Raw genomic sequence first — 12,873 nt, forward strand, 5'->3', positions numbered from 1 at the left:
AAAATGAAATTTTCCGGAAGGTCCGGACCTGTCGTTCCGACACTTTTGGCGAACAAGCCAAAAAAGCATATTTCGTAAAGGTCGGACATGGTGTGTCATTTTGGCCGTGCACTAAAAATAAAATTTTCATGGAGTCCGGACCGGTCGTTCCAGCACTTTTAGCGAACCGGCCAAAAAGCATTTTTCGTAAGGTCCGGACATGAATTTTTTGTCATTTTGTAGCGGCGCAAAAAATGAAATTTTCGTAGGTCCGGACCGCAACCGTTTCCGGCACTTTGGCGGGCCAAAAAAGCATTTTTCGTAAAGGTCAGGACATGAATTTTTGTCATTTTGAACAGGCAAAAAATGAAATTTTCATAAGATCCCGGACCTATCGTTTCGGCACTTTTGGCAAACCGGCAAAAAGCATTTTCTTAAGGTCAGACGCGAATTTTTGTCATTTTGTCGACCCGCAAAAATGAAATTTTCATAAGGTCGGACCTGTCGTTCCGGCTTTTGGCGAACCGGCCAAAAAGCATTTTTCGTAAGGTCGGACATGAATTTTGTCATTTTTGGCGAACCGGCAAAAATGAAATTTTCGTCAGGTCCGGACCATCGTTCCGGCACTTTGGCGAGCCAAAAAAACATTTTTATTGGGTCCTGACATGAATTTTTGTCATTTTGGCAAACCACCTTAAAAAACAGAAATTTTCGTAAGGTCGGACCTGTCGTTCCGCCACTTTTTGGCAAACCGGCCAAAAAGCATTTTTCGTAAGGTCCGGACATGAATTTTTGTCATTTTGTCGACCAACAAAAATGAAATTTTCGTAAAGTCGGACCTGTCGTTCCGGCACTTTTGGCGAACCGGCCAAAAAGCATTTTAAGTAGATCCGGACATGAATTTTTAGCCATTTTTAGCAAACACGCAAAAACAGGGGTACCGTAAGGTCCGGACCTGTCGTTCCGCCACTGGCAAATCCGGCCAAAAAGCATTTTTCGTAAGGTCCGGACATGAATTTTGTCATTTTTGGCGACCCGCAAAAATGAAAATTTTCGTCAGGTCCGGACCTGTCGTTCAGCACTTTTGGCGAACCGGCCAAAAAGCATTTTTCGTAAGGTCGGGACATGATTTTTGTCATTTCTGGCGAACAGGCAAAAATTAAATTTTCATTAGGTCCCGGACCTGTCGTTTCAGCACTTTAATAAAACCGGCCAAAAAGCATTTTCGTAAGGTCCGGACATGAATTTTGTCATTTTGGCAAACACGCCAAAAATAAAATTTTTCGTAAGGTCCGGACCCGGTCGTTCCGGCACTGGCGAACCGGCCAAAAAGCATTTTCGTAAGGTCGGACATGAATTTTTTGTCATTTTGGCAAACAACGCGCAAAAATAGAAATTTTCGTAAGGTCCGGACCTGTCGTTCGGCACTTTGGCGAACCGGTAAAAAGCATTTTTTCGTAAGGTCGGACACTTGAATTTTTTGTCATTTTTGTACGACCCGCAAAATGAAATTTTCGTAAGGTCGGACCTGTCGTTCCGGCGCACAGCGAACCGGCCAAAAAGCATTTTCGTAAGTCGGGACATAGTTTTTGTCATTTTGGCGAACAGGCAAAAATGAAATTTTCATAAGGTCCGGACCTCGTTCAGCTTGCCGCGGCAAACCGGTAAAAGCATTTTCTTAAGGTCAGACATGAATTTTTGTCATTTTGTCGACCCGCCAAAAATGAAATTTTCGTAGGTCCGATTTCATCGTTCGCTTGCTGGCGACCGGCCAAAAAGCATTTTTCAGGTCGGACATAGATTTTTGTCATTTGGCGAACCCGGCAAAAATGAAATTTTCGTCAGGTCGGACCTGTCATTCCGGCACTTTTGGCGAACCGGCCAAAAACATTTTCGTAAAGGTCTGACGCGGGTTTTTGTTTTAGCGGTACGCAAAAAACGAAAATTTTCAGCCAAGGTCGGACCTGTCGTTCCGCCCGCACGGCAAACCCGGCCAAAAGCATTTCATGAGTCCGGGCATGAATTTTGTTATTTTTAGCGACCCCGCAGCTAATTTATGGGTCGGACCTGTCGTTACTCAGCACTTACGGCGAACCGGCCAAAAAAGCATTTAAATAAGGAATCGGACATGAATTTTTGTCATTTTTGTAGCTTTGAAATCGAAATTTTCGCCGTTCGGACTCATCAGATCCGGCACTTTGGCGAACCGGCCAAAAAAGCATTTTTCGTAAGGTCCGGACATGAATTTTTCACCATTTTTGTCGACCCGCCAAAAATGAAATTTTCGTAGGTCAGGACCTGTCGTTCCGGCAATTGGGCGAACCGGCTGAAGCATTTTTCGTAAGGTCGGACATGAATTTTTGTCATTTTTAGGCGTGCGGCAAAAATTGAAATTTCGTCAGGTCGGACCACTGTCGTTCCAGCACTTTGCTTGAACCTGCCCGAAGCATTTTCGTAAGGTCGGACATGAATTTTCCATTTTGTAAAGGTCCGGACCTGTCGTTCCGGCACCCAATGAACCGGCCAAAAAGCATTTTCAATAAGGTTGGACATGAGATTTTTGTCATTTTTGGCAAACACGCAAAAACAGGAATTTTCGTAAGGTCCGGACCATCGTTTCGGCAGCAACTGTTACTTTATTTTATGGAATCCGGACAAGAATTTTTGTCATTTTTGGCGAATCCACAAAAAATGAAATTTTCATAAGGTCCGGACCTCTCGTTCCGACACTTTTGGCGAACCGGCCAAAAAAGCAATTTTTGTAAGGTCCGGACAAGAATTTTTGTCATTTTTGGCGAACCAGCAAAAAATGAAATTTTCATAAGGTCCGGACCTGTCGTTCCGGCACTTTTGGCGAACCGACCAAACAAGAATTTTTCGTAAGGTCCGGACATGAATTTTTGTCATTTTTGGTAAACCCGCAAAAAATGAAATTTTCGTAAGGTCCGGACCTGTTGTTCCGGCACTTTTGGCGAAACGGCCAAAAGAGCATTTTTCGTAAGGTCCGGACATGAATATTTGTCATTTTTGGCAAACCCGCAAAAAATGAAATTTTCGTAAGGTCCGGACCTGTCGTTCCGGCACTTTTGGCGAAACGGCCAAAAAAGCATTTTTCGTAAGGTCCGGACATGAATATTTGTCATTTTTGGCAAACCCGCACAAAATGAAATTTTCGTAAGGTCCGGACGTGTCGTTCCGGCACTTTTGGCGAACCGGCCAAAGATGCTGTAAGGTCCGACATGAATACGGCTTTTGGCAAACCTGCAAAACGAAATTTTCGTAAGGTCCGGACCTGTCGTTCCGCCACTTTTGGCAAATCGGCCAAAAAAGCATTTTTCGTAAGGTCCGGACATGAATTTTTGTCATTTTTGGCGACCCCGCAAAAAATGAAATTTTCGTCAGGTCCGGACCTGTCGTTCCGGCACTTTTGGCAAACCGGCCAAAAAAGCATTTTTCGTAAGGTCCGGACATGAATTTTTGTCATTTTTGGCAAACACGCAAAAATGAAATTTTCGTAAGGTCCGGACTGGTCGTTCCGGCACTTTTGGCGAACCGGCCAAAAAAGCATTTTTCGTAAGGTCCGGACATGAATTTTTGTCATTTTTGGCAAACACGCAAAAAATGAAATTTTCGTCAGGTCCGGACCTGTCGTTCCAGCACTTTTGGCGAACCTGCCAAAAAAGCATTTTTCGTAAGGTCCGGACATGAATTTTTGTCATTTTTGTCGACCCAGCAAAAAATGAAATTTTCGTAAGATCCGGACCTGTCGTTCCGGCACTTTTGGCGAACCGGCCAAAAAAGCATTTTTCGTAAGGTCCGGACATGAATTTTTATCATTTTTGGCAAACACGCAAAAATGAAAATTTTCATAAGGCCGGACCTGGCGTTCCCAACACTTTACCGAAACCGGCCAAAAAGCATTTTCGTAAGGTCGGGACATGAATTGTCATTTTTATCGACCCGCAAAAATGAAATTTTCGTAAGGTCCGGCCTGTCGTTTCCGGCACTTTACGGCGAACAGGCCAAAAACGTTACCGTGGAGTCCGGACAGATTTTGTCATTTTTATGCAAACCCGCAAAGAAATAAATTTTCGTAGGTCGGACCTGTCGTTCCGGCACTTTTGGCGAACCGGCCAAAAAAGAATTTTTCGTAAGGTCCGGACATGAATTTTTGTCATATTTGGCAAACCCGCAAAACATGAAATTTTCGTAAGGTCCGGACCTGTCGTTCCGGCACTTTTGGCGAACCGGCCAAAAAGGCATTTTTCGTAGGGTCCGGACATGAATTTTTGTCATTTGTAGCAACCTGCAAAAAATGAAATTTTCGTAAGGTCCGGACCTGTCGTTCCGGCACTTTTGGCAAACCGGCCAAATAGGTATTTTTCGTAAGGTCCGGATATGAATTTTTGTCATTTTTGGCAAACCTGCAAAAAATGAAATTTTCGTAAGGTCCGGACCTGTTGTTCCGGCACTTTTGGCGAACCGGTCAAAAAAGCATTTTTCGTAGGGTCCGGACATGAATTTTTGTCATTTGTGGCAAACCTGCAAAAAATGAAATTTTCGTAAGATCCGGACCTGTCGTTCCGGCACTTTTGGCGAACCGGCCGAAAAGGTATTTTTCGTAAGGTCCGGACATGAATTTTTGTCATTTGTGGCAAACCTGGAAAAAATGAAATTTTCGTAAGGTCCGGCCCTGTCGTTCCGGCACTTTTGGCGAACCGGCCAAAAAAGCATTTTTCGTAAGGTCCGGACATGAATTTTTTTCATTTTTGGCAAACCCGCAAAAGATGAAATTTTCGTAAGGTCCGGACCTGTCGTTCCGGCACTTTTGGCGAACCGGCCAAAAAGGCATTTTTCGTAGGGTCCGGACATGAATTTTTTTCATTTTTGGCAAACCCGCAAAAAATGAAATTTTCGTAAGGTCCGGACCTGTTGTTCCGGCACTTTTGGCGAACCGGCCAAAAAGGCATTTTTCGTAGGGTCCGGACATGAATTTTTGTCATTTTTGGCAAACCCGCAAAAAATGAAATTTTCGTAAGGTCCGGACCTGTCGTTCCGGCACTTTTGGCGAACCGGCCGAAAAGGTATTTTTCGTAAGGTCCGGACATGAATTTTTGTCATTTTTGTCGACCCCGCAAAAATGAAATTTTCGTAAGGTCCGGACCTGTCGTTCCGGCACTTTTGGCGAACCGGCCAAAAAAGCATTTTTCGTAAGGTCCGGACACGAATTTTTGTCATTTTTGTCGACCCCGCAAAAAATGAAATTTTCGTACGGTCCGGACCTGTCGTTTCGGCACTTTTGGCGAACCGGCCAAAAAAGCATTTTTCGTAAGGTCCGAACATGAATTTTTATCATTTTTGTCGACCCCGTAAAAAATGAAATTTTCCTAAGGTCCGAACCTGTCGTTCCGCCACTTTTGGCGAACCGGCCAAAAAAGCATTTTTCGTAAGGTCCGAACATGAATTTTTGTCATTTTTGGCAAACACGCAAAAAATGAAATTTTCGTAAGGTCCGGACCTGTCGTTCCGGCACTTTTGGCAAACCGGCCAAAAAAGCATTTTTCGTAAGGTCCGGACATGAATTTTTGTCATTTTTCTCGACCCCGCAAAAAATGAAATTTTCGTAAGGTCCGGACCTGTCGTTCCGGCACTTTTGGCGAACCGGCCAAAAAGGCATTTTTCGTAAGGTCCGGACATGAATTTTTGTCATTTGTGGCAAACCTGCAAAAAATGAAATTTTCGTAAGGTCCGGACCTGTCGTTCCGGCACTTTTGGCGAACCGGCCAAAAAGGTATTTTTCGTTAGGTCCGGACATGAATTTTTGTCATTTTTGGCAAACCTGCAAAAAATGAAATTTTCGTAAGGTCCGGACCTGTCGTTCCGGCACTTTTGGCGAACCGGCCGAAAAGGTATTTTTCGTAAGGTCCGGACATGAATTTTTGTCATTTTTGGCAAACCTGGAAGAAATGAAATTTTCGTAAGGTCCGGCCCTGTCGTTCCGGCACTTTTGGCGAACCGGCCAAAAAAGCATTTTTCGTAAGGTCCGGACATGAATTTTTGTCATTTTTGGCAAACCCGCAAAAGATGAAATTTTCGTAAGGTCCGGACCTGTCGTTCCGGCACTTATGGCGAACCGGCCAAAAAGGCATTTTTCGTAGGGTCCGGACATGAATATTTGTCATTTGTAGCAACCTGCAAAAAATGATATTTTCGTAAGGTCCGGACCTGTCGTTCCGGCACTTTTGGCGAACCGGCCAAAAAGGTATTTTTCGTAAGGTCCGGACATGAATTTTTGTCATTTTTGGCAAACCTGCAAAAAATGAAATTTTCGTAAGGTCCGGACCTGTTGTTCCGGCACTTTTGGCGAACCGGCCAAAAAAGAATTTTTCGTAAGGTCCGGACATGAATTTTTGTCATTTTTTGCAAACCCGCAAAAAATTAAATTTTCGTAAGGTCCGGAACTGTCGTTCCGGCACTTTTGGCGAACCGGCCAAAAAGGCATTTTTCGTAAGGTCCGGACATGAATTTTTGTCATTTTTGGCAAACCCGCAAAAAATGAAATTTTCGTAAGGTCCGGACCTGTCGTTCCGGCACTTTTGGCGAACCGCCAAAAAAGCATTTTTCGTAAGGTCCGGACATGAATTTTTGTCATTTTTGGCAAACCTGCAAAAAATGAAATTTTCGTAAGGTCCGGACCTGTCGTTCCGGCACTTTTGGCGAACCGGCCAAAAAAGCATTTTTCGTAAGGTCCGGACATGAATTTTTGTCATTTTTGGCAAACCCGCAAAAAATGAAATTTTCGTAAGGTCCGGACCTGTCGTTCCGGCACTTTTGGCGAACCGGCCAAAAAAGCATTTTTCGTTAGGTCCGGCCATGAATTTTTGTCATTTTTGGCAAACCAGCAAAAAATGAAGTCTTCGTAAGGTCCGGACCTGTCGTTCCGGCACTTTTGGCGAATCGGCCAAAAAGGCATTTTTCGTAAGGTCCGGATATGAATTTTTGTCATTTTTGGCAAACCAGCAAAAAATGAAATTTTAAGGTCCGGACCTGATGTTCCGGCACTTTTGGCAAACCGGCCAAAAAGGAATTTTTCGTAAGGTCCGGACATGAATTTTTGTCATTTTTGGCAAACCGGCAAAAAATGAAATTTTCGTAAGATCCGGACCTGTCGTTCCGGCACTTTTGGCGAACCGGCCAAAAAAGCATTTTTCGTAAGGTCCGGACATGAATTTTTGTCAAACCCGCAAAAAATGAAATTTTCGTAAGGTCCGGACCTGTGGTTCCGGCACTTATGGCGAAAGGGCCAAAAAAGAATTTTTCGTAAGGTCCCGACATGAATTTTTGTCATTTTTCGCAAACCCGCAAAAAATGAAATTTTCTTAAGGTCCGGACCTGTCGTTCCGGCACTTTTGGCGAACCGGCCAAAAAAGCATTTGTCGTAAGGTCCGGACATGAATTTTTGTCATTTTTGGCAAACCCGCAAAAAATGAAATTTTCGTAAGGTCCGGACCTGTGGTTCCGGCACTTTTGGCGAAAGGGCCAAAAAAGAATTTTTCGTAAGGTCCCGACATGAATTTTTGTCATTTTTGGCAAATCCGCAAAAAATGAAATTTTCTTAAGGTCCGGACCTGTCGTTCCGGCACTTTTGGCGAACCGGCCAAAAAGGCATTTTTCGTAAGGTCCGGACATGAATTTTTGTCATTTTTGGCAAACCTGCAAAAAATGAAATTTTCGTAAGGTCCGGACCTGTCGTTCCGGCACTTTTGGCGAACCGGCCGAAAAGGTATTTTTCGTAAGGTCCGGACATGAATTTTTATCATTTTTGACAAACCTGGAAAAAATGAAATTTTCGTAAGGTCCGGCCCTGTCGTTCCGGCACTTTTGGCGAACCGGCCAAAAAAGCATTTTTCGTAAGGTCCGGACATGAATTTTTGTCATTTTTGGCAAACCCGCAAAAGATGAAATTTTCGTAAGGTCCGGACCTGTGGTTCCGGCACTTTAGGCGAACCGGCCAAAAAAGCATTTTTCGTAAGGCCCGGGCATGAATTTTTGTCATTTTTGGCAAACCCGCAAAAAATGAAATTTTCGTAAGGTCCGGACCTGTTGTTCCGGCACTTTTGGCGAACCGGCCAAAAAAGCATTTTTCGTAAGGTCAGGACATGAATTTTTGTAATTTTTGGCAAACCCGCAATAAATGAAATTTTCGTAAGGTCCGGACCTGTCGTTCCGGCACTTTTGGCGAACCGGCCAAAAAGGCATTTTTCGTAAGGTCCGGACATGAATTTTTGTCATTTTTGGCAAACCTGCAAAAAATGAAATTTTCGTAAGGTCCGGACCTGTCGTTCCGGCACTTCTGGCGAACCGGCCAAAAAAGCATTTTTCGTAAGGTCCGGAAATGAATTTTTGTCATTTTTGGCAAACCAGCAAAAAATGAAATCTTCGTAAGGTCCGGACCTGTTGTTCCGGCACTTTTGGCGAACCGGCGAAAAAAGAATTTTTCGTAAGGTCCGGACATGAATTTTTGTCATTTTTGGCAAACCCGCAAAAAATTAAATTTTCGTAAGGTCCGGACCTGTCGTTCCGGCACTTTTGGCGAATCGGCCAAAAAGGCCTTTTTCGTAAGGTCCGGACATGAATTTTTGTCATTTGTGGCAAACCTGCAAAAAATGAAATTTTCGTAAGGTCCGGACCTGTCGTTCCGGCACTTTTGGCGAACCGGCCAAAAAGGTATTTTTCGTAAGGTCCGGACATGAATTTTTGTCATTTTTGGCAAACCTGCAAATGAAATTTTCATGGGTCTGACCTGTCGTTCGGCACTTTTGGCGAACCAGCCAAAAAAGTATTTTCGCCAAGGTCCGGACATGAATTTGGTAATTTCTGTCGACCCAACAAAAATAGAAATTTTCGTAAGATCCGGACCGCAATCGTTCCGACACTTTTGGCAAACCGGCCAAAAAGCATTTTTTCGTAAGTCTGGACATGAATTTTTTGTCACATTTTTGGCGAACCGGCAAAAATAAAATTTTCATAAAGGTCGGACCTGTCGTTTCGACTTTGGCGAACTGGCCAAAAAAGCATTTTTCATAAGGTCCGAACATGATTTTGTCATTTTTGTCGACCCGCCAAAAATGAAATTTTCCTAAGGTCGGACCTGTCGTTCCAGCACTTTGGCGAACCGGCCAAAGCATTTTCGTAAGGTCGGACGCCAGATTTTGGTCATTTTGGCGAACCGGCAAAATGAAATTTTCATAAGGTCCGGACCTGTCGTTCCGGCACTTTTAGCGAACCGGCCAAAAAGCATTTTTCGTAAGGTCGGACATGAATTTTTGTCATTTTTGAACCGGCAAAAATGAAATTTTTCATAAGATCCGGACCTGTCGTTTAACGCACGGCGAACAGGCCAAAAAGCATTTTTCATAAGGTCCGGACATGAATTTTGTCATTTTGGCGACCCGCAAAATGAAATTTTCGTAAAGGTCCGGACCTGTCGTTTCCGGCTTGCTTTTTGGCCTAACCGGCCAAAGAAGCATTTTTCGTAAAGGTCCGGACATGAATTTGGTCATTTGGCGAACCGGCAAAAATATTTTCATAAGGTCCGGACCTGTCGTTCGACGCACGGCGAACCGGCCAAAAAGCATTTTTCGTAAAGTCCGGACATGAATTTTGTCATTTTTATGGCGAACCGGCCAAAAATGAAATTTTCATAAGATCCGGACCTGTCGTTTCGGCACTTTTGGCGAACAGGCCAAAAAGCATTTTTTCATAAGGTCGGACATATTATTTTGTCATTTTTGGCGACCCGCAAAAATGAAATTTTCATCAGGTCAGACCTGTCGTTCAACACTTTTGGCTAACCGGCCAAAAAGCATTTTCGTAAAGGTCCGGACATGAATTTTGGTCATTTTTGTCGACCCAGCAAAAATGAAATTTTCGTAAGGTCGGACCTGTCGTTCCGGCACTTTTGGCGAACCGGCCAAAAAGCGCACATTTTTCGTAAAGGTCCGGACCATGAATTTTGTCATTTTGGCAAACACGCAAAAACGAAATTTTTCGTAAGGTCCGGACCTGTCGTTCCGACACTTTTGGCAAACCGGCCAAAAATGCATTTCGTAGGTCGGACATGAATTTTTGTCATTTTGGCAAACACCCGAAATGAAATTTTCAGGAAGGTCCGGACCGCCGTTCCGGCACTTTTGGCGAACCATTAAAAAGCATTTTCGTAAAGGTCCGGACATGAATTTTTTGTCATTTTTGGCAAAAACGCAAAAACGAAATTTTCGTAAGATTCCCGGACCTGTCGTTCCGACTTGCACAGCAAACCCGGCCAAAAAGCATTTTCGTAAGATCCGGACATGAATTTTTGTCATTTTTGGCAAACACGCAAAAATGAAATTTTCAGAAGGTCGGACCTGTCGTTCCGGCTTGCACGAACACGGCCAAAAGCATTTTCGTAGGTCCGGACATGAATTTTTGTCATTTTGGCAAAAACGCAAAAAAATGAGAATTTTTCGTAAGTTCGGACCTGTCGTTTCGGCACTTTTGGCGGGCCCGGCCAAAAAGCATTTTTCGTAAGGTCGGACATGATTTTTGTCATTTTAATCTATCCATAAAATAGAAATTTGCATAAGGTCGGACCTGTCGTTCGATACTGGCAAAACCGGCCAAAAGCATATTTCGTAAGGTCCGGACATGAATTTTTGTCATTTTGTCGGCCCGCAAAAAAAATGAAATTTTCGTAAGGTCCGGACCTGTCGTTCCGGCACTTTTAACCAAACCGAAGCCAAAAAGCCGTGGGTCCGGGAAATGAATTTTTGTCATTTTTTGTCGACCCGCAAAAAATGAAAATTTTCCTAAGGTCGGACCTGTCGTAAATTTTCCTAAGGTCCGGACCTGTCGTTTCGGCACTTTTGTCGAAACGAATATTTCATTTGCCGGTTCAAAATGACAAAATTCATGTCCGACCTACGAAAACGGCCGGTTCGCCAAAAGTGCCGGAACGACAGGTCCGGACCTTACGAAAATTTCATTTTTTGCGGGGTCGCCAAAAATGACAAAAATTCATGTCCGGACCTTACGAAAAATGCTTTTTTGGCCGGTTCGCCAAAAGTGCCGGAACGACAGGTCCGGACCTTACGAAAATTTCATTTTTTGCGGGGTCGACAAAAATGACAAAAATTCATGTCCGGACCTTACGAAAAATGCTTTTTTGGCCGGTTCGCCAAAAGTGCCGGAACGACAGGTCCGGACCTTACGAAAATTTCATTTTTTGCGGGGTCGACAAAAATGACAAAAATTCATGTCCGGACCTTACGAAAAATGCTTTTTTGGCAGGTTCGCCAAAAGTGCCAGAACGACAGGTCCGGACCTTACGAAAATTTCATGTTTTGCGGGGTCGCCAATAATGACAAAAATTCTTGTCCGGACCTTACGAAAAATGCTTTTTGGCCGGTTTCGCCAAAAGTGCCGAAACGACATGTCCGGACCTTATGAAAATTTCATTTTTTGCGGGTTCGCCAAAAATGACAAAAATTCATGTCCGGACCTTACGAAAAATGCTTTTTTGGCCGGTTCGCCAAAAGTGCCGGAACGACAGGTCCGGACCTTACGAAAATTTCATTTTTTGCGGTAGAACGGAGGGTACTGAGAAATAATGCCTGACGGGCGGTTATCACACACCCTAACACATTACTATTACACTTATACATCAGGCAAAGCTTTAAACTGTAATAACTTCTATACAAGCCTTAATGATAGGGCGGGATATAGCTCGATAGGACACTGACCTGAGGTGACGGTAGAACGGAGGGTACTGAGTGCAGTGCCCTGCCGCTCGTCACCGCGTAGGCCTACAGTTTCCAATCTTTAATTTTTACTTTTATTTCTTACGGCTGTCACCTGAACACTTTCTGGTATATTGTCACTCATGCCTTATAAACACATATTTTGATCCTAAATTACACACTAAGGTAAGGTCTTGGTTTGCTAGTTCGTGGGCAAATTCATTGGACTATAATATCAACGCGGCACTCTCGAGGCGGGTACAGGACGCTCCCCAAACAAAGGCCGAATGTTCATGGCGTGGGTATATCCACTTCACTTAAAACTGTAATTAGGGATCCTCCTCTCACCCATTGCACTATTTGAATACAGACATAAGATTCTCTGATCACTGTACATGTCGTGGGTATATGTCACGTGAGGATACGAGGTGTATTAAGTTCACACCAACGCATACAAGATATTTCCTCTCAGTATAGTTTCTGGGTCACTTCCAACACCTCACATAGTACTGATGCATTTATCCTTTTTCCAGATCGTTGTTCTCATGTATTTTCATATGATATCTGTGGAAGTTATGTTCGCTACACGTTCACAGACGTAAATAGTATGACCCTCAAACCATGATCCACACTTAGTCCACTCCATTTTGGATTTCCTCTATGCTATGTCTCTCGTGATGGGAGGCAACTACAGGGACGGGAGAGGCGTAATCTATGACAGCTCTGACGATGGTGATGTACAGTCGGGGTCAGGAATTCGTGATGCAGTCGGACCAGAGGGTGAGCAGGCCGTTCCACCCTTATTTGACGAAGAGTTGCTGTGCCGAAACTCCCCACCAACACAGTGTGAAACTGGTAACGAAGCAGAGTGATTCGTAAGACCAACCGCCCAAGTGGCTAACGAGCCGATCGGTGGCGATGAGAATAAAAGTAAAGGTAAAAACTCGACACATGAGATAGGAATGGAGATATTTATTAATATGAGTAGACAACGGTAGTGATGAATGATGAGGAGTAATGTTAATATCATGTTTCCTAAATGAAGCAAACTATATAAATTACATAATTTAGGCGGTGGATATTTTAGCGTAACCGGTTAAGTTCCTAGAACGCT

The sequence above is a fragment of the Homarus americanus genome, unplaced genomic scaffold (genome assembly GCF_018991925.1).
Source record: "Homarus americanus isolate GMGI-L3 unplaced genomic scaffold, GMGI_Hamer_2.0 scaffold41027, whole genome shotgun sequence".
NCBI lineage: Eukaryota > Metazoa > Arthropoda > Malacostraca > Decapoda > Nephropidae > Homarus > Homarus americanus.